The sequence below is a fragment of the Lonchura striata genome, chromosome Z, assembly GCF_050655825.1.
Source record: "Lonchura striata isolate lonStrDom1 chromosome Z, ASM5065582v1, whole genome shotgun sequence".
NCBI lineage: Eukaryota > Metazoa > Chordata > Aves > Passeriformes > Estrildidae > Lonchura > Lonchura striata.
The window spans coordinates 22,941,943-22,962,128 of record NC_140740.1 but is presented as its reverse complement, the minus strand read 5'-3'; the positions used below and the strand labels follow the sequence as shown (position 1 = coordinate 22,962,128).

Genomic DNA, 20,186 nt, shown 5'->3' with positions numbered 1-20,186 from the left:
ACCCTGGCCTTGCCAGCTGGGTTTTAGTATTTCTTTTTATTCCATCTACCAGAAGGAAATATGCATTTTTCTTGACAAAGATTTCAGTACAGTCCCCAGTCACAGGAACTCTCCTGAATCAGCCTGGATTCATTATCCTGAAATATTCCCAAAGATTTCCCCAAGGAATGTTGGGGGGGGGGGGGGAAAGCAAGTAAGCAGAAGGACTGTGATCTTTGTTCTTTATTTATCATTCTTTTGCATAAACTTTTTTAGCTGAAAATGCCTTGACTAGTTTTGGCATTCCTCATTAAGGGGTTCTCAATTTGCTACCACCACCACAACACCTGGGCAGGTAATTCTGGTGGTCATTGTCATAAAGTTCCTCACAAGTTACATTCTCTTCCTCCTCCCCATTCTGCATGCACAACATGAGCACTGATAGCCATATGGCTTCAGGAAAGCACCCTCGTTGCTGGACTGTGGTTCTGCTGTAATTTCCTAAAACAAATCAAAAACACTTGCTGGCAGTGGGGAATTCTATAAAATGTGGAATAGAACAGAATTATTATTTCCAATTCATGGCATTACCTCATTTTTTTTTTGCAAAAAAAATAAAACCAACAAACCCCAAAACATTTCCAGTGTTGTTTTGTTTATTTGATTGTATTACTCCAATTCTCTTTAATTCTACATGATAAATTTGGTAGATAATGTTCTGACAGAAGTGAAACAGGAGGCCCTGGGTGGGCTGTGGCTGCCCGAGGTCGGAGCCACCACCTTCGCCTGGGAGCCACCAGGGTTGAGTTCCAGGTGGCCCAGGGAGCACTTGGCGGCTCCAAGAGAGCAGAATTTTGGCTGGGTCTCCCTGCTGGCTGCTGGCAGAGCCCTGATGGTGGGAGCTGGGATGCGGGGTCCCCCTGCAGCAGGGATTGGTGTGCCCAGGCCAGGCGCTGCATGGTCCGCCCAGAGACACATGGGGATCACTCGGTGCCAGCAGGGCTGGGGTTGGGAGAGCGGAGAGTGGCGGTACCTGAGCTGGGGGACACTCAGCAGCCTGCAGGGAGATCTCCGGATGCGGAGGACCCCCAGGACCCTGAAACGTGGCCCTGGAGAGGGGGAAGCTCTGGCAGTCTGGAGATATTGAGAGCATGGACAAGGGGGACCCATGGGTACCCCAGAGCCCTAAAATGGGGACCCTGACAGGTGAGACCCTGGAGCCGCTCCAACACCAAACTGGGGAGCCCAGGGAAGAAGAACCTCTGGGATTTGGGATTCCCAGGATCTCCAGCAGCCCAGAGAGATGGGATACCAATACAGGATCTGCAGCAGCAGAGACATGAGTGACCCCACAAGCCCTAAAGGTGAGAGACAGAGTGGGGGAAGTTCTGGGTAGGAGTTTTTTCTGAATCTTGGTGTTTCAGAGGTTTTTATGGACATGACGTGCCTGGTAACTTTTACAGATGAATTTGGGCAAAAGGAACCTCCAGCCTGTTGCCATTCATATTTTATTTTGTTAAGTTATTGTTGAATGGTTCGTTCTATTATTCGCCTATGTTCTCCACAAAGTTGCTTTACCCCGAGTTGTATAATCCCTTAGAGCTGTCCCTCAAGCCATTCCCCTCCCATTGTTCTAGTTTCTTCCCTGCCTATCAAGGCAAGTCAGACTCTTTTTCCTGAATCTTCCCTGCCACTCTCTCCCTGGACCAATCCCTGATTCAAACACCCACTTGGAAATCCTCTAATCTATGACGCCCCATTGGGCCCTGTGACCTTTCTCTCTCCTCCCCCTACCCTGACTGGTCCCACACTACTGATGTAATCCCCTTGTTCTACCCTTGAAGTTTCTCTATTGGTTTTTTTTTTTTTTTTTTTTTTGTATCTGCCCCCTGGTTTGTGATAGTATTTTAACCCATGCACTGAGGTGCTTAGGGCCCTTTTGACCTGTCCCCTTCATCTGGAATAAACTCGTCCCTGTGGAACCTCAGAACAGAGAGCCTTCTCCTTTCTCCTTCGCCCAGTCCCTGACATTGCTGATTCTGCTGGCTCTTCAGGTCCAGCTGTGGGCAGAACCCAGTTCCCAGCTGTTCCCCACTCCTGGCACAGTGCCGGAGTGCCAACAGAGGTAGCCGGGACTCCGGTGGGCTATGTCACCAACACAATGTACTCTCATCTTGCTTTACCCCAGTACAGGATTCCCTTTCCCAAATCTTGACTGGATGAACAAGCCGGCAGAAAGGAAGAGGAAGATGCCCCAGAACACCCAGGCAGGTGAGGACAAAGTCACTGCCCTTTTCCTCCTCTCTCCTCCATCTCCCAGCCCAGCACCACCCCCGGCTGCAGGACAGCCCCACTGCCAGCATTATCCTTCCGGGGACAGATTGAAGATATCTCTTTCCCCTTCTCCTGGCTTGGAGACAAATCCCATCCTCTCCTTGTCCCTCCTCCCCCAGAAAAGGAGCTGAGGATGTAGACCAAGAAGGACAAATCCCCATGGCAGAACCTCGTGCAAGAGGCTGTTTTGAGCAGCTCCACAGTGCAAGAATCCAATGGGGAAGAAGATTCCCAGAGATCTTGCTCAAGGAGGAGTTCCAAACCCAGCTCAGGGTGCTCCAAGGAGGAAAGACCCACCCTGTGCCAGGATGGCAGCCGGAGATCCAGCTGGAGCTCGGACCTGGTGGTGTATGAGCAGCTTCATGCCAGAGAGAAACCCTACAAATGCTTAGAATGTGAAAAGAGCTTCAGCTGGAGCTGCAGCCTGGTTCGCCATCGGAAAATCCATATGGGGGAACAGCCCTATGAGTGTGAGGCACATAGGAAGAGTTTAATCCAGAGCTCCAATCTGATCTTTCACCAGATGATCCACCCACGAGCACATCCACACTGGGAGACAACCTACAATTGTCTGGAGAGTGGGAAGAGCTTCTCCTGGCCATCATCCTTGACCAACACCAACAAACCCACCAATAAGGGAAGCCCTGTAACTGCCCCCACTGCACAATGAGCTTTGTCCTCTGCTCCAATTTCATCCCCCATCAGAGGACCCATTTTGGGAAGAGACCTGGTGGCTCACTTTCCCCAAGATCCACATTGGGAAGACACCTGTCCCTTTGCTTGCACCTGGCAATGATGCAAGGTGGGACCAAAGAACACGAGAGTCTGGCCATGTCCCCATCATTATCTTTGATCCCACCTTGCATCATTGCCAGAGACTAAGAAAGGAGCTCTCTCTCTTCCCATAGGAGAAGGGTGACCTTTCCAGGTAGGAGAAAATACATGGCCTGGAAGAGCTGGGTCAGTGTTGTCACAGTTTTCCCTGTAAGTCGTTTCTTTGTCTTATTCCTTCTGTTCTCAATATTGTTGTGGTTCCCAGTAACAACTTCCTATCCCAGCCTGGGATCTTTGCCTCTTGTGCCTTCACAAAACAAAACAGGGCCACTGTTTATGCTGCTGGAGCCCTGATCAGTTACCAGGAGGCATTTCTGCTCATCCACGCTGTAGCACTGTGGACTCAATTGAAATTTTGGTATTACTGCAGCTGAATGAGCCTTTGCCCCTGTTTATGCCTGGGCTGATTCCTATCCTTTCCTTTTCATAATTCACCAAACAACAACAGAAGTAATGTAACAATGGCAGCTGAAAATAATTGAAGAAGAGGGAAAAAACCCCCTAGAAATAATTTTGTCAAACCAGAAACAGAATCAACCTTAGTCAAGGATGTGCTGCCCAACCCGGCAGCACAAGCTCCACCAACAGACATGAATATAAAACATGTTTGACACCATAAATGTGTGTGCTGTCATAAACTGCTTTTCCAAAGTGATTTCAACTTCATTTGAGGATTGAAACACATTCATGCTTCAGCACCTGATGTATGAGCTGGGCGCACTAGGCAGCTGAGCTGCTTTGGGCAGCCAGAAATAAGACAAACTTTCTCAGCAGTATTTGGTTTGCTCTCTCTTTAATTTCTTCCCATGCGAGAGGAGACGAACTTCAGACTTACAGCTCCAAGAATATTTGAATTTTAACCACCTCGTAATTCACCTTATCTGGCTTTTTGTACAACCTGGTCTTATAAAACAGATGGATTTTTATTTATTTACTGTGGGACATAAGAACAGCTCAATAGCTGCCCCAGTGTTTCATTTTTTCAAACAAAATCATATATAAAACAAATTACATCAGAGAAAGCCAATCAGAGTCAAAACAAGTTGCTGCATTGTTCAGTGAACATAAGCTAATTTTCAGAACTAAACCACAAAGTTGGGAATGTGAGTAAAGGTGTGAAATTGCTATAAAATGAATTGGCAAATTCCGTAAGTTCATGATTAAGCATCACAGATAGATCAAAAGGAGAATATCTTTCTTAATCATCACCATATGATCAAAAGATATTTAAGTCCTGGGTTTCCAATGAATTTTTTTAAAAGAAGTTGCATTTATCATCATGCTTCAGGAGAAAATTAAAATTGTCATGTTTGCAATTCAGGTAAAGTATATTTTTGAAACGAAACATTTCGGTGCTATTTCTTTGGTTTTTAAACTAGTCCTGTAACTTGGAGATCCTGCTATTTCACAGCTCTTAGCTCACAATATTTTACTCTAATGGAAGTAAGTTTGACTTGAGACTGTAAGACCATTAGCTATTACAGTTTGTTGGTTTGGGTTTTTGTTGAACACATTTCTAGTAAGGCCACTTTTCTTTGCAACATCTTGCTTTTAATTCTGACACTTCTACCACACCCCCTCCTGTAGATGCACAAACACATGCACAGATAGATGTAAGGCAATCCAAAATTCAAACCCCAGTTAAGGAATTACAGATTTTGGGCCAGGATGTGGAAGCACTACAACATAGCCCTGTAGACATACACATGAACGATGTGTTGTAAACTCCATGTCAACAGACATGTGACTCTTAGGCAAAAATGATCTTTATATTGAATTTTCTGGAATTTATGGAGCAATGACTTTAACGTGGGAAGTAGCTAAGCAGGACGTTCTGATAGGCTTAAGGAGTCTCGACCCACAACTGCAGAAAGAAATTCACTTCTAAATATAACTGAAAGTGAGATTAAAACACAAAGGAGGTTACATGTTGAGAATTCAAAGCGATAATACAACTTTTTTTTTTTTTTCATGAAAGATGAAAGATGAAAGAAAAGGAAATAGAAAATTAGGGAAATGCCAAGAAAAAATATGAGAAGCACAGGAAAGGGGTTTCTACCACCATGGCTCCAGCCCTGGTTTCTCTGTCAGCTGTGGCCCCAGGCAGCCAGACCAGCAAGGTGGGGCAGGAAAAGCCGCATAGGAGCAGCCAGGACAGCAAAGGACAGCAATGACAGCAAAGACTCCTGACGCTTTGTAGACACTGTGCCATGTTGGGCACTTGTTTATTTAGGGATGTCTTGCCTTTTAAGGACAGATGGTAGCAATGGCACATGCACCACGAGCACCCTCAGGACAATGGCACATCCAGCATGTCCCTCATGAACTCCCTCATGATCTCTGCTCCCTTGAGGAGTCGCTGAGGTCCATCATGTGTCCAGCTCTGCAGGACAACTGAACAAACTACCCAGAGCTGGGGGAAAGCGCTGCAAACAGCACCAGCACCAGCTCCCTTGGAGCAGGAGAAACACGTGTAGCTGATCCTGAGTCAGTGCAAAGTGCTGTTGGGTGGTTTGAACCCAACAGCAGAACCTTGACTCGGCACCGTGCAGAAGATGTCCCCTTGTCTGGTTTTGTTTTGTTGGCTGTTTGCTCCCACTGTTGACACTGAGCTGCTGTGGCTGAGGCTGAGACATCCCTCCTCCCTTCTCAGCAGCAGGCCCTGTCCAGAACTGTACAAAATATGAGAAAAGCAGCTGGGAAGAACAATGCATGGAATCCTACAGCTCAGGAGCTCTTATGTCAGAGCCCTGCCTGTGCCTTCTGTTTGTCAGCACCTCCTTCTCTATGCACACAGTAGTGACTGGTGAAGGTCTTTTTTGCCTAAGAGCTCTTGAGAACCAAATGCTCTGCTGTGATTCTCACAATCTGTTAAGTTCATTGCAGGGAAACAGAAAAGCAAGGGCAGGGTAGCAGATCAGCTGGAAGCTGGTCACTCCCTGCAAAGGGCTTGTGTGTGATGTGGGAACATCACATGCACGGATGGGCAAGAAGGGTAAATGTGCTCAGGTTGCTGCAGGTGAGGTTTAGGCTCATCTCAAGGGAAGTCAAGGGTGGTGAGCACTGGAAGATCCAGCTCCAGTCCCCATCCATTTCAGTGATGTCTGCAGCCTGGATCCAGAACACCCTGGGGGGCTCCTGTGGCTGGCTTTGCACTCAGGTGAGGATAAGAGGCCGTCTGAAGACACTCACTCATTTCTCTGCCGATTGCCATGAGCAGGAACTCCCTTCTCCCACTGCAGTTCCGGCTTGGAGAAGGCAACAGTGCTGGTGCAGCCACTGCACTGTCATGTTGGCTGTTCCAAAGGAGCCTGGCAAGAACTTGGCAAGGAGTTGGCAAGGATTTGGCGAAGACCCAGCGTGGACCCAGCACAGAGTGGCCTACTGCAATTCCTGCTTCACTCTCCATCCTTAAGCCAAATGAGCTGTTGGGGTGACTCTGGTTGTCTCTCACTGCAGACCCCTCATCTCCCTCGTTACCACCATGACAGACGGAGATCAAGAACCCTCTCCCCAAGGACTGAGACTGAGACCCCTGCCATAGGGAGTGGAGGGATGGAGGGAATGGTGGTGTGACCACTATTGACATGACCTGTTCTTCTCCAGTAACTTCAATGGACTTATTCTTTATTGTGTTCATCCTGCTTGGGGGTTTCAGTGGACTCACCTGTTCTCCCACAGCAGTTTCAATAAACTCTTATTGTTCTGTATGTTCTCCCCTTTTTCCTCAGTGGACTATAAGTGGACCCCTGGGTTAGGTAGGACTTTGGAGACTTTCCCCACCACACTAAGATGGATCCCCATCATCTGGACCAGTGAGGATCTCACCTGTGTCAATAGCTATTCCCATCCTCCTCTTTTCTCTCTCTCTTCTTCTATTTCCTCTCTGATCCCAATATCACATGTATTCTTTTGGTCCCTAATAAAGGTGAGTTTGTTGTGATTAAACTGATGGTGCCCTGCTGTTTGCCTTTTTTGCACTTTTGGGATTGGCCAACGAACCATCACAACACCCCGCTATGGGCAGATCGTGACACCAGGAGCCGCTGAGGCCGGCAGTGGGCACCAAGGCTGGGGCTCGTGGGCCGGGAGGCGGCTCTGGGGGCTGTGACATGCCAGGGCATGGGTCACAGTGGGAGCTGTGAGCAGGGGCATTTGGCAGCTGAGTGACATGGTTCTGCTGGCTGTGACATCACAGAGGACAGGTGACACAGGCTCCTGTGTCCAGGGGCAGCACAGGGCAGTTGGATCCTGGCAGCCAGTGAGTGCACATGCAGGGGGAATGCTGGGCTGGATGGGAGCTGGGAAAGGTGCCCTGGGGGTTTAAAGCCAGAGTGGGAGCTGGGACCCTCAGGGTAGGGCACTGTCCTCTGAGCTGGGGGAAGAGGAGCTTGGAGATGTCAGCGTGGCAGGTGCCCAGAGAGGCTTTGGGGACATTGCAGGTGTCGCCAGCCCCCTGCTCCCTCCCAGCCAGACATGCTGAACTCTCTTTCTTCCACCAGGCCATGTCTCCAACACTGACCTTCCTTCTGGCCCTGTTAGCCACCCATGCTGGAATGAAGGTGAACCAAGAAATTGAAATTAATGAAGTCAGTTGTATGCTGGAGCGTGAAGAATATTTGCATCAAGAGATGATGCGGCTCCTGCAGGAGATTGAGAGGAGCAGTGGCACCATGGAAGCCCTGCTCTGGTCTGTGATGGAAAAGCAGTGGCTTCTTTTCATCAGTGCAGCAGTCCTGGCTCAGGTTCTTGCTACGGGCTGCTGGCTGGTCAGGAGAAGAAAGCGTGGCTCTGCCAGCAGGAGGAGGCAGGAGGGATCCAGCAGGAAGGAGAAGGTCAGTGAACATGAGAAGGTCAAGGGTATAGGCAGGGTGGCAGCACTGTGGCTGTGCCCAGCCCATCACCAGTGGGCACATCCAGGATAAGGCAGGAGTGGGCTGTCAGCAGCCTGATCTAGGTGAGAATGTCCCTGCTCGTTGCTGTGGGGTCACAGTGGACAGCCTGTAAAGGTCACTCCCAAGCTCAGCTGTTCTGTGATTCTGCAGCAGGGCCTGCCCAGCACAAGGGTGCTGTAGGAGCTGGTGGACGATCTTCTCAGCGTCTGCCGAGTGCTGTCCCGGAGAAACTTCATGCCGGAGCTGCACCCGGCCGCCGGGACAGACACCAGCCCCACCTGCAGCGCCCAGGAGAACAGCAGCACCTACCGCACGCTGGTCATCCTGCGGCCACCGCCCGGCCACTCCTTCAGCCCGGAGAGCAGGAAATGGCCGCCAGCCGAGCGCATCCGCGTGGGGCTGGAGTGCCTGTGCTCCGGGGAGCAGCTGCTGGGGCACACGTGCTTTCTCCACGCCTCTGGTGGCCAGCTGCCCAGCGACCAGGAGTGGTACCTGATGGACACCCTCTGCACGGGCTCCTACTTGGACCCAGAGAAAGTCACCCGCTGGGTGCAGATGTTGGTGGCGTCGGCCTGGCTGCTCCTGCCGCACTCGCGCCGTTTGCAGCTGCCGGCGCTGCCCTGCGGCAAGTTCTGCAGGTTCCGGCTGAGCGGCGCCTCTGGCCTGCACCGCAGCATCGAGATGGTTCTGGCCGTGCAGCAAGGCAGCTCCTGTGCCTGCCTGAGCCTTGAGTAGGCAGCAGCCGTCTCTGCCAGCAGCACTGTGTGGGCCACAGAGCTGCCACCTCTCCGTCTCACTGCCACGATGGCTGTGCTCTTGAGGTGACAGCACTGCAACCAAACAGGAATTGAGGAAGGTGAAGTCAATCATTCCTCATGGGACATATTTTGTGTTCTGTTAGGATTCTTTAGTTCCTTTATTATGAACTCTGAAGAAGATAGCCAAGTGAAAATACTTATAAAATCTCCCAAGGCAGAGCTGGGAAGGTTAACATGATTTCAAACATGTCAAAAGTTTTGTTAAGGAAAATTATACATCCATAGGAGGTTTTCCTACAGTTTTGTATTCTTAAAAAAATAAAATTCAATGATCCAACAAACATTTGGTCTACCATCAAGTCAGGAAGAGGAAGGAGGAGCTGGGTTGGAAGAGTGCCATGTGCATGAGTGTGGGCAAAGCTGCTTTACCACGAGGTTGGTGCGGCAATAGGATATATAAGGGTGACTGTCCCTTTTTCTTTATTCAGTCCCTTGTTGCAGTTCAATAAACCTTTTAAAATTTTAAGAAGTGAGGCGTTGTTTCTCACAATGCATAAAGCTGATGCAGTATCAGGTGTATAAAAGGTGGAGCCACCATTTTGTGCACGAGCCTTTAGCATTTTGCCACACACCCAGCGGTGTCCCTTTTGCTTTGCTGATCTTTTTATTGTTCTCAATAAAAGGTGTAAAATTCATTCCCACTTGAGGTCTGGGTCATTTATAACAAGCAGCAGGCAGAGGCCCTCAGCCGTGCCTGTGCCTCAAGGGCAGGAGCACAACGGAAATGAACAGGGCTAATGTCTTTATTAATGTTCAGCTCGTTATTAAAAAGATCAGCTGGGCAGGGGACCAACACAGAGCTCAGCCCCACTGTTGTAGCTTTCCCAGGTAGCCAAAGGGTGAGGAGGTGTGGAGAATCTGTCACTGAAGTCCAGGGCAGCAGCTGTCCCCTCTCCTTTCCTCATGGTAACACCAGGGAAATCTGCCTCTTTGTTCCTGGTTCGCACAGCTCATTCCAGTCTAATCTTCTGTAGGTGATGGTGACAGGTCAAACATTGATCAGGGGATGTGTTTCCCTCTTCCTCAGCTAGGGCACCTGTCTAGCCCCCTCTGCTGTGTTTAGTTCTCCATTTAGAGGTGTCTTTATCCCCCAAAACACGTCCCATAGTTCCACCGGTTGCCCTATTTGCATCTTATTGCTAGAATGGCAAGTGGGTGATGGGGGTGAGGTGGGGGGGAGGTGGGGGAAGTGATCTCCACGTAGTTTAGAGAAAACAAACATAGAAATTAGATAATTAACATGTAAATATCAGTACTCAGCTAGAGCCAGCAGTCATCCTAGTATTGCCATGGGAGCCAGGAAGGCTCTTTTGTTCATTACAACAGCCAGGAGCTGGCGAGAGGGGCAGCTCGCCCACCTGGCCCTAGCAGGAGCTGCTCACCTCCGAGGCTCCGGCGCTTCCCAAAGAGAAGGGCCCGGCTCCCAGGACACCCTGGAGCCCTGCAGTGAGTGGAGCCATCAGTGCTATAAAGACAGTACAGCCAGCACAGGTTGAGGAAAAAGAGATGAGGCTCTTTCTGTGCCACGCTGTGTGAGAGGGAATGCCGCAGGAGACAAGACTCATGATATCATGATCATCAAGTCTCAGTTTATTGTGACAGATTACACAGTTTATATATGTTCGTTAATTAGCTCATACATATTGCAAAAGCCAAGCTCATGATTGGTTGCTATGTGACTTGTACTGTTATCTTAAAAGTATCTTTATGATCGATACATGCCTGTCCAGCTGGCCTTGCAGTTAGAACAGCTTAGTACTCCTTTGTTCTTCTCTATCTACTTCTACATACCAAGCAGTTTCAATATCCTGCTTTCTGCACACCATCTACTCTTCAGGGCCATGTGAACTTTGCAGCAGTCACATAGCCCTCTCTATTTGGATTAATTTTACAGTATCATGTCCCTTGTCGTTCAACCATTCCTCTGTCAGGCTCTCTTCATCTCCCCCGTTTTCCTTTTGTACAAGAAGGTGTGCATTCAGCATTTTCTGCAAAAGCTGCTGCATCAAGCCTTGCAAGCAATTAAACACACAGGGCAAAACAAGCAAAAGTATCAGAATTATGCTTAGAACTATTATGCCGTATTTGATAATGTCTCTTAACTATGGTCCGATCCCCAATCCTTTTAGCTATCTTTTTAAACCTAATCTATCCTCTACCTTTAACTGTTGAGTTAGCTTGGTCAATTTTCGTATTTGCTTATGGATAGATGTAGCGTGATCAGATAAGTTCATACAGCACATTCCTTCAAATTCTTCACAACTATGACCTTGGGCTAGAAGAAGTTAATTAGTGGCAGCTGTTCTGTTTTGCAGAACTGCATGACAGATACTACCTATATTTGTGGCAAGCTCACTTAACATTTTAGATGAAATATTAATTTATTTTTCTGTCCAGTAGGCTAGGATTTTTAATTGTGTGAGAGCTTGCACTGAAGCAACTCGTGGGGTGAAAAATGAGGTTAGTATTACAGAAGTGCACCCCACTTCATATTTCTCATGGTTTTGATTGTTCTGTTTAACATGAAAGGAACAAACTTAATTCTAAATACAAACTATATTTATGATAAACTTAATGTTATGCTTTTGATTATCTAATTGATTGTCCCTCTTTTTCTTTTGCCATTGAAAAGCAATGGTAAAATGAACAGAAAAATCACAGGCATTACTAAAACTCATTAAAACTTAGTAAAAAAAGTCTATAACATAATTAAAAACACACTTATGAAAAAACCCAAAGTCTACAATCTTCTGTGGGTGAAACACAAATCTTTGTACAATTCACTTTTGCTGTGCATCCTCTGATTTACTTGTGGAGAGATTAGTGTTCTCTTGAAATTGATAAGTTTAACATTCTTCACTGAAATCTATCCAGATTCTGCACCTGCTAAAACACAAACAAATTCAACACTCCCCACAGGGACTGGAGGGTCCTCTCTCAATTCTGTTTCCTAAAATTTGCATGAAGAAATGGAAATATCAACATCTTTATAATAAACATGAAAAAACATCAAGAACAAAACAATGCATATAGTAAAGAAACTAACAACAAATAAAAATCAATCAGATAATACACAATTAATATTACATATAAAATCACAGTTACCAAGTGCTACACTATCAAATTGTCATCCCAGAGTCTGCAGCAGCTGATAAACCTTAAAACAACAGAGATTTGATTAAAACATGTCCGGATCATGTCTCTCCAAAACTCCCTTTGAGGCTCAGCTGCCCTACATGGTCAAATTGTCAAGCCAAAAGGACTTGAATACTTTTTGATGCAGAAAACACCTGGGTCAATCACACCATCCACGTAGAGCCAGAGCTTGGCCAGAGCTCAAACTCTAATTGGAGGATATGTTTTAACACATTATAATACAAAAGTCCTAGAAATAACAGTTATAAGTAAAAAACCTTATTATTAAAACTTTATCAAACTATCAAATAATTGAACCTGTCTAAAATCTCTTTCAAGACAAAAATTCTCTAAATACAACAAACCCTTTCTTCAGAAATCTGAAAATTTGAAGTCTGAAATCTTGAACTAAAATTTGGACAATGAATTTTTAAAGGAAGATGAATTGCAGCTGCATAAAAGATTGGATAAAGAAAACACATGAGTAGTTAAAAAATCAAAAACACAGGATCCTGAAAAAATATATTGTAATCAATCACCTAAAGAGACAATAAAACATATGAAAACTGACTGTAAATACTATAACAACACCTTAATACCTTAATACCTTAATAATAATTCTTATCACAAAAATCAGACAACTCACATTTTATGATCAACCTATTAACAAGAAGTGTTTAAAATAGTTTAAGAAAATCCTTTTAAAGCACTCATATAACATTAGTAACAATCACTACTTATCATTACTTACAAAAACTTAACAATCACTATTTATCGTATTATCTATAAAACTTAAAAATCACTATTACTTATATTATTATCTATAAAAACCCAAAGACAGAGATTACAAACTCAATACTAAAATTCCATCAGATGACATTTTCTTAACTCTTTGTTTTCAGAGACATTTTTGGTAATTAAATCATTACTAAAATTTCTATCTTTATACAGTGATTTTTATCTATATCATATTTGAAATAACATTGATTCACATAATGTTCATCCTTCTTGGTGTCTTGGAAAACACTCGGTACTGCTGTACTTTTTCATTACGTCTTCTGACTCTTGTAAGAAATTGGAAAGATGCTGTTGAAATTTTTGCTGTAGTGTCGCGATCCCGCCACCGGTGGCGCTGCTGCTCTCGGCGTTGTCGCTGCCATGGCAACCAGGACTGTGCCGCCATCTCCGCCGCCATTGCTGGGCGCTGCGGGGCGATGAGGGGCGGCGCCGCCTCGCTCCCGTCCTTGTTGTGTCACCTTGTGGATGGGAGAAGAGACACCCCCGCCACGGCCGCGCCCTGCCTGCTCCGGCTCCAGCGCGGCCGAGCCCCCAGGAACGCCCCTCTCCCCGCTTGCGCTGCTGCTCGGCAGCAAGGAGCCTTCCGTCTCTCGGCTGATGTCCGCTCCGCCCCGGGCTCGCCTCCGGCTCGGTGCTGGCCGGCCCCGCTGTGTCTGGCCCCGCGCCCGCTCCGTTCTACCTGATCCCCGTTCACACAAAGTGAATTTGGGATCCCAGTCCCGTTGCATAAAGCAATTTGGATCTCAATTTCCAGCACCTCAATGCTACTAGTGTCTATGGGAGGTACAGGCATTTCAGAAGCAGAGATGGGAATGGGAAAATTTGTGAGAACCGGAGGGTTTGGCTCACTGGAGAGAAGCGAGGGTTTACATTCCTTATTTTTCTCCAGAGCTGTCCGTATCACTTCCACCGCCCTCTTTTCTGCCTGACACATTAACAATTCGTTATCAACCACTCTCCAAAGTTTACTCATTTTCTTGCCCGGTTTATCCTCATCTAACACTAATTCCCACAACTTATCCCTATATCTTCTCCATTCTGAAAGTTTATGAACACTATGGGGGTTAACGAAAAAGCCGTAAGACTCAGCATGATGCAATAGCGAAGGGAGATCCTTATCTAAGTCAATCCCCCTAATCTGCCTTTTTCTAAGAGAAGCACTAAATAAATCATATGCTGCTTGCCTTTCCATGATTACGTCGGTACTGTTGCTGGCTCCTTCAGGCTTCGGCAGCACGTATCGGCTGAGCCCGCTTCTACGATCACTCAGGGTGCGGAGCAGAGCGTTTCGCCTCTTCTCTTTATTTTCGCCGTCCTTCCAGCTGCAGGACCCGCACTCCAACGCAGCACATCTCTCGCCTTAGGCTCGGATCAGGTCCCTGCTTTCGGGCGCCAGTTGTTAGAGGGAATGCCGCGGGAGACAAGACTCATGATATCATGATCATCAAGTCTCAGTTTATTGTGACAGATTACACAGTTTATATATGTTCGTTAATTAGCTCATACATATTGCAAAAGCTGAGCTCATGATTGGTTGCTATGTGACTTGTACTATTATCTTAAAAGTATCTTTATGATCGATACATGCCTGTCCAGCTGGCCTTGCAGTTAGAACAGCTTAGTACTCCTTTGTTCTTCTCTATCTACTTCTACATACCAAGCAGTTTCAATATCCTGCTTTCTGCACACCATCTACTCTTCAGGGCCATGCGAACTTTGCAGCAGTCACATAGCCCTCTCTATTTGGATTAATTTTACAGTGTCATGTCCCTTGTCATTCAACCATTCCTCTGTCAGGCTCTCTTCAGCCCATATGCCAAAGGCAGTGTAGTCTGGAGGGCATGAATGAAGAAGAGCCATCCCCACTTTCAAACCGTACCAAAGACACCAAAAAATGTCACTTTGTAGCTTTAAGAGACAGCTGACAACTCAGAAGGAAATGCTGAGTGTATTCACAGGGTGAAAAAAAAGGGAATCTTCCAGGCAAGTTAAAGTTTCAGAAGCTTTATTTTCAATCCTAAATTACAATCCTACTCTACAATCCTACTCTACAAAACTACTCTTCAGTCCTGTTCTTAGCTGGTTATGGAATAAATGGTCCTGATGTGATTATCGCAGTTGGTAGATAGTTCTTGTTAGTAAGTAATGGAGGGAGGGAACAGTTTTGTGTGTCCTTTTGGGGGATTGCCCCAATTTTCTGGTGTCCTCCGTTCATTTTGGGATACCACACCTCCTTTTTGGGCATCTCCACCCAGCGATTTTGGCTTCCACTCCTTCCACTTTGGGGTCCCCCTTTAACTTTGTGCACCCCATCCCCATGTCCCACACATGCCCAGCGTCCCCAGTGTGCACTGAATGGCCAGCAAGGGACTGGCGAATGCTGGGACCCACAGTGATGTCAGTCTTCCCTCCTGGTTACACATAGGACTCCTCGGCCCTTTCTGGGGTGCCCTGGAGTGCCAGAGCCATGGTGAGGAAGTGTCTTTGCTGCCATCCTGTGCAGGATCATGCCTGGCCCATTATGGCCTCATGTCCCCATCTCTCATTGTCCTCTGACATTCCCTGTGTCCCTGCACCCCTCTCAAGAGCAGGACTTTGGTGCCAAGCCCAGCGCTCCAAATCCATGCGTTTCCTCTGTCCTTGTGGTACTTTATGGACAAGAATAGCCCTTAGTTAATCTAAGAATTGATACCTGGGTAACAAGATAGTGACCAATCACTCTCACTGGTTTGCCCCCTCCTCCCTACCTTCTTTTAGGTGCCGAGGCAATGAGATAATGCTTGAGCTATGCTAAAAGCTGTGCAGAAAGAAGTAGTTACTTTGTACCCAGGGATGGGAATGAAGCACTTTCTAGAAATCAGCAAATTTAGCAGAACAAGCTAACTGCAAAAGACTCACCAGTGGCTATTTGAGCAGACAATCTTGTAGAGCATGTGCAGAAACAGAGGTAAAACAGCTGAAGCCCGAGGAAGCCTTCTGAGCCTTCAACCAAAACGACCACCAGAGGCTGATTACGACCTCTTGTAGAAATTGCACATGGTCTACAAGGGCTTACAGAATCATGTAATTAGAAAATATGTTGCAATATGAAGGTTAGGAATGTATCATGTTCACATTAAGTTAAAAACGTTTAAAAGATTGTTCTGTACAAAGAATGGACAAGTGGTGATTACACGGGCAGAGGGAAGACAAGCACAGTCAGTATGATTGATAAGCAAGCTTCTTTTATTCAAAAATCCTGTCCGTTTATATAGGGTTTGCTACAAGCAAAGTCAGCAACAGCTCTCATGGGTTAAGTTTACAAAGGTCTTTGTTTTACTTCTCCTACGGGTGGTTACAGCTGTAGCTAAGTTCTCCAAGCCAAGTACTCATTGCTAAGTCATGCCTTCCAAGGACAGAGCATATCTTTGAGGCTATGCCTGTCCTTATTATCTCATTCCGAACTTGCTCTATTTCCCAGGCCTAGAGAGACCTTGTACAGTTTCCCAGGCCTAGACACAGAGCCTGTTTCCCAAGCTTTGTTCCCAGGCCAGACACAGGCTGATTCTGATTCTAGGGTCTTAAGCACTGGTATCAATGAATAACTGTTCCATTGATCCATGACCCCTCTCCTGCAACCATTCTCCAACAAAAATTACTAAGTTTTTCTATCAGTCTATTTGCAAAGTAACTGGTAATCCTAATAAATTTAGATACATTTCCCCTTTGATTACAAATTAAGCATTGCACCTTCAAGGCATATCCAGGGATGCACAGGTGACACTGCGCTCATTGTCTCAAACAAGGTGAGCGCAAACATAGAAATCCCCCCCGACACTTCAACATGTAAGCTGTTATCCAACAGCACAAACACCTTCTCTCCTAAACCAAATCAGTGCTTCTGCGTTTGCTTTCATGAACTTAGAATGCACTTTTCAGGACTTTGAAAACAAGCAGTGTCTTTGGATTTTAAAATGTCACCAATATTAAGAAAGTCTGTGTTGCAGCAAAGTTGCCTTCTGGCTGATGTAGGAAGCTAGCAGGAGCTGTCACACAGGGATTGGCAACACTATGTATAGAAGCCTCTGCCCTGGGTTTTACTCTGCATGGTATATTTTTTCCTTGAAAGATTGATAATTTGACATTGAATCAGAGTTTGTCAGTGAAAATAAAAGGGAAAGATCTAATTTACATGGGCTAATCAACAGGTCCAATTAATTTAAACATGGTTTTGAGATGATGATGGGTCTTCAGTGAATAGGTTTTCATTTGGGAAGGGTAGGAGGATATGACCTCAAGGCTGCAGGACAATCCATTTGTTATTAGTTAGAAATTTCTGTTATTACCTTCCCATGCATAGTTTTTAACCTTTCTGTAATCTCAAATGACCTGAGTTCTGTGATTATTGCATCTGAACTCTTAGCTGCAAAAAACCCAACATTAAAAGCCATGGTCATATTTTGATTCCGAAATAAGAAAACATGCAAATTGGTATTTCAGTCATAGCAGTGGCAGACTTTTAGGTTTAATCCAATTCCTGCTCTATTCAGAAACCTGCTATTGGCTTCAAGAGGAGCCTTCTGCTAAGAAGAAGGTTCTCTTTTGCTTTAATGACTTTGTCTCCATTTAATTGTACCTAAGAGTTTATCTCTAACAGCTCCCTCCCAGCAGCTCCGAGCTGCGGTGTGGCACAGCGCTTGCTGTGTGCCAGAGAGCACAAAGCAGGCTGGCCTGCCGGCCCTGAATATTTCTGCAGAGCACTCTGCAGCTCCCAGCTTTGCTGTGGCTCAGTGCAGAGCTGCAGGATCGGAGGCGCTGCCTCCCAGAGCTGTGTGAGGCACTGGCTCCTGCAGCCGTGAGCTGACAAGCTGTCGCTGCCTCCCGCTGGCCTCGGGTCCCCTGGCACAAGTGCCGTGCCCGAAGGACGCTGCCCTGTGCTCCAGCCTGCCGAGCAGCCCGGCTCCCTGCCCCGGTGCCCAGGGTGCTGCACACACTGCTGACCTTTGCCAGGAGTCGCAGGGCAGCGGCACAAGAGTGGGAATGCTGAGCCAGGCCAGCGGGCCTCGGCTGCCCTTGGCCTTTCTCTCCTCGGGCAGACTCCAGAGGGCCAATGCCTCCAGGCTGGGCTGTGCCCAGCAGGGCTCTGCTTGCCCTCGGGAGCAGCCGGCTGCGCTTGAGCTCTGAGAGCGGAGGATGCGCCCGCTGCCAGCAAGAGGCACGCAGGGCCGGGCTGTGCCTCCTGCAGCTACCAGGGCCTCCTTGCAGCCTGGCCCTGCCGAGGCTCAGGCTGCTCCGGGCTCTGCCAGGGCTCTGCTGCGGCTCCACGCCGGGCAGGGTCGGGCCCGCTCTCAGCTCACACTCGCTGACAGCTCTGCACCGCAGGAGACCTTTCAGAGCACCTCTCTGATCTTTCTGCTTTCTCTGCTGAGCGAGGCTCTCCTCCAGCCAAAGACATTGCCCTTCACGATACAAATCCAAGTGGCAGGCACAAAAATGCTCTTGAGTCACAGATGAAGGCCTGCATCTGCACAGGATATTTTGGCTGCACCACTTGCCCTTTGCTTTTTCCTGCAAATGCCATTGCCCTTTCTGCCTCAACTAGAAATACTACAGCTGGCCAAAAGCTGCCTAGTTGGCCATATTCCCAAGACAGTGTGGTCTGGAAAGGATGAATGAAGAAGAGCCTTCCCCTACTTAAAAACCATACAAAAGAAGCCATAAGTGTGACTTAACACCCATAAAAAACAGCTGGTAATTCAGAAGGAAATGTTGACTTTTCTGAAGGGGTCAGAAAGAGGACAGACTTCCAAGTGAGTTTATTTTTCAGAAACTTTATTTAATGAAAATCCTTGTTTACAATCTTATTCTACAAAACTCTTCAACAATCCTACTCTACCAATCCTACGTCACAATCATATTCTACAATCCTATTCTACAAAACTCTTCAACAATCCTACTATACAATCCTACTCCACATTCCTATTCCACAAAACTCTTCAACAATCCTACTCTACAGTCCTATTCTACAAAACTCTTCAACAATCCTACTCCACAATGCTCCTCTACAATCCTATACCACAAAACTCTTCAACAATCTTACTCTACAATCCTATTCCACAAAACTCTTCAACAATCCTACTCTACAATCCTCCTCTACAATCCTATTCTATAAAACCTTATCAACAATCCTCCTCCTATAATCCTCCAATGCTCAAAATTCCTTGTGGTGATGACATCTTGACTTGGTTGTTACATTCTTCTCTGCTGCATCCTCTTGAGAACGGTGATGAGTGGTGCCAGGATGGACACTGGCTTGGCTGATGTTACAAATGGATGCTGTCCAAAGGGAAAAAAAAACAACAAAGAACAGTGAACCATGACCTTCCAAGCTCAGTGCCTCACATACTCCACCAGGATTCCTCTAGTTCCTAGAAAGACCCAGAAAGGAAAACAATGCGACCACCTGCTCCTCAATTGTCATGTGCAGGATCTTGGCATCACAGGCAAACCCGGCCCAGAATCCCACTCATCCATTTATTCTGGTTTCTCCATCTTGCTGGGATTTTTGCCCTGCCAGTGCTCTAGAAATGGTGCTTTCTGTCCCTGGAGTTTCTTCCTTTCAAGAAGCTCCAATGACTCCCATAGGTCCCTGTCTTGTGCTAATTTCCACAGGCACACAGAGCAGTGTCTGCCTTTCCATGCCCTGCCCCTCCTGTGCTGCATGGTACCTTCATTCCCAGCAGGGCCAGCCGAGTGGTGCTGGGTCCTGCAGTTCCCTCTCTGCCACACAACCTGGCAGTCAGCCTGGGCCAGTTCCCCTCTGCCTGAGCGTGCCAGGCAGCAGATGGGGCTGGGACAAGTTCCTCTCAGCTGTCCCTGTTTGTGTGCCAGAAACCTTTAAGGGTGGGGTGGGGGGCACAAACCAGGGCCCCTCAGAGGCTCAGAGTGAGTCCCTCACAGCCCCTCCTGCCCACAGCCAAATCTCTCCAGAGTGCTCTGCCAGGACTGGCAGCCCTGGCTTCCTCCACCACCATTTCATGTCTCTCTACAATGCTCTACGTCAATTCTTTTGCTGTTAGGTAAAACAGAATACACCACCAAATTAAAAAACAGGGCAACAAAAAGAGTCAGAAAATAGAACACCTGTCCTATCTTCTGCAGAGAGAGGTGGAAGTATTCAGTTTTGTGAGGAACGGGCCTCAGGGAGACTTTATTGCGACTTTGCAAGATTTCAGAGTGGCTTTGAAGAAAGTGGGGGACACCGTTTTTAACAGGGCCAGTTACAATAGAATGTGGGCAAATAGTTTCAAACACAAAGGGGATCTAATTAGAGTAGGTCTAAGGAAGACCTTGTTTACTCAGAGCAGGGTGCCACCTTGGCACAGGCTGTCCCAAGAGCTTGTAGGTGCCCCAT

General features: G+C 47.0%; 1 pseudogene; it reads left to right on the top strand.

Moving 5' to 3' along the window:
• The first annotated feature begins 2,198 nt into the window (after positions 1 to 2,198).
• LOC146763703 (inositol 1,4,5-trisphosphate receptor-interacting protein-like 1) lies at positions 2,199 to 8,777 on the top strand (annotated as a pseudogene).
• The last annotated feature ends 11,409 nt before the right edge of the window (positions 8,778 to 20,186 follow it).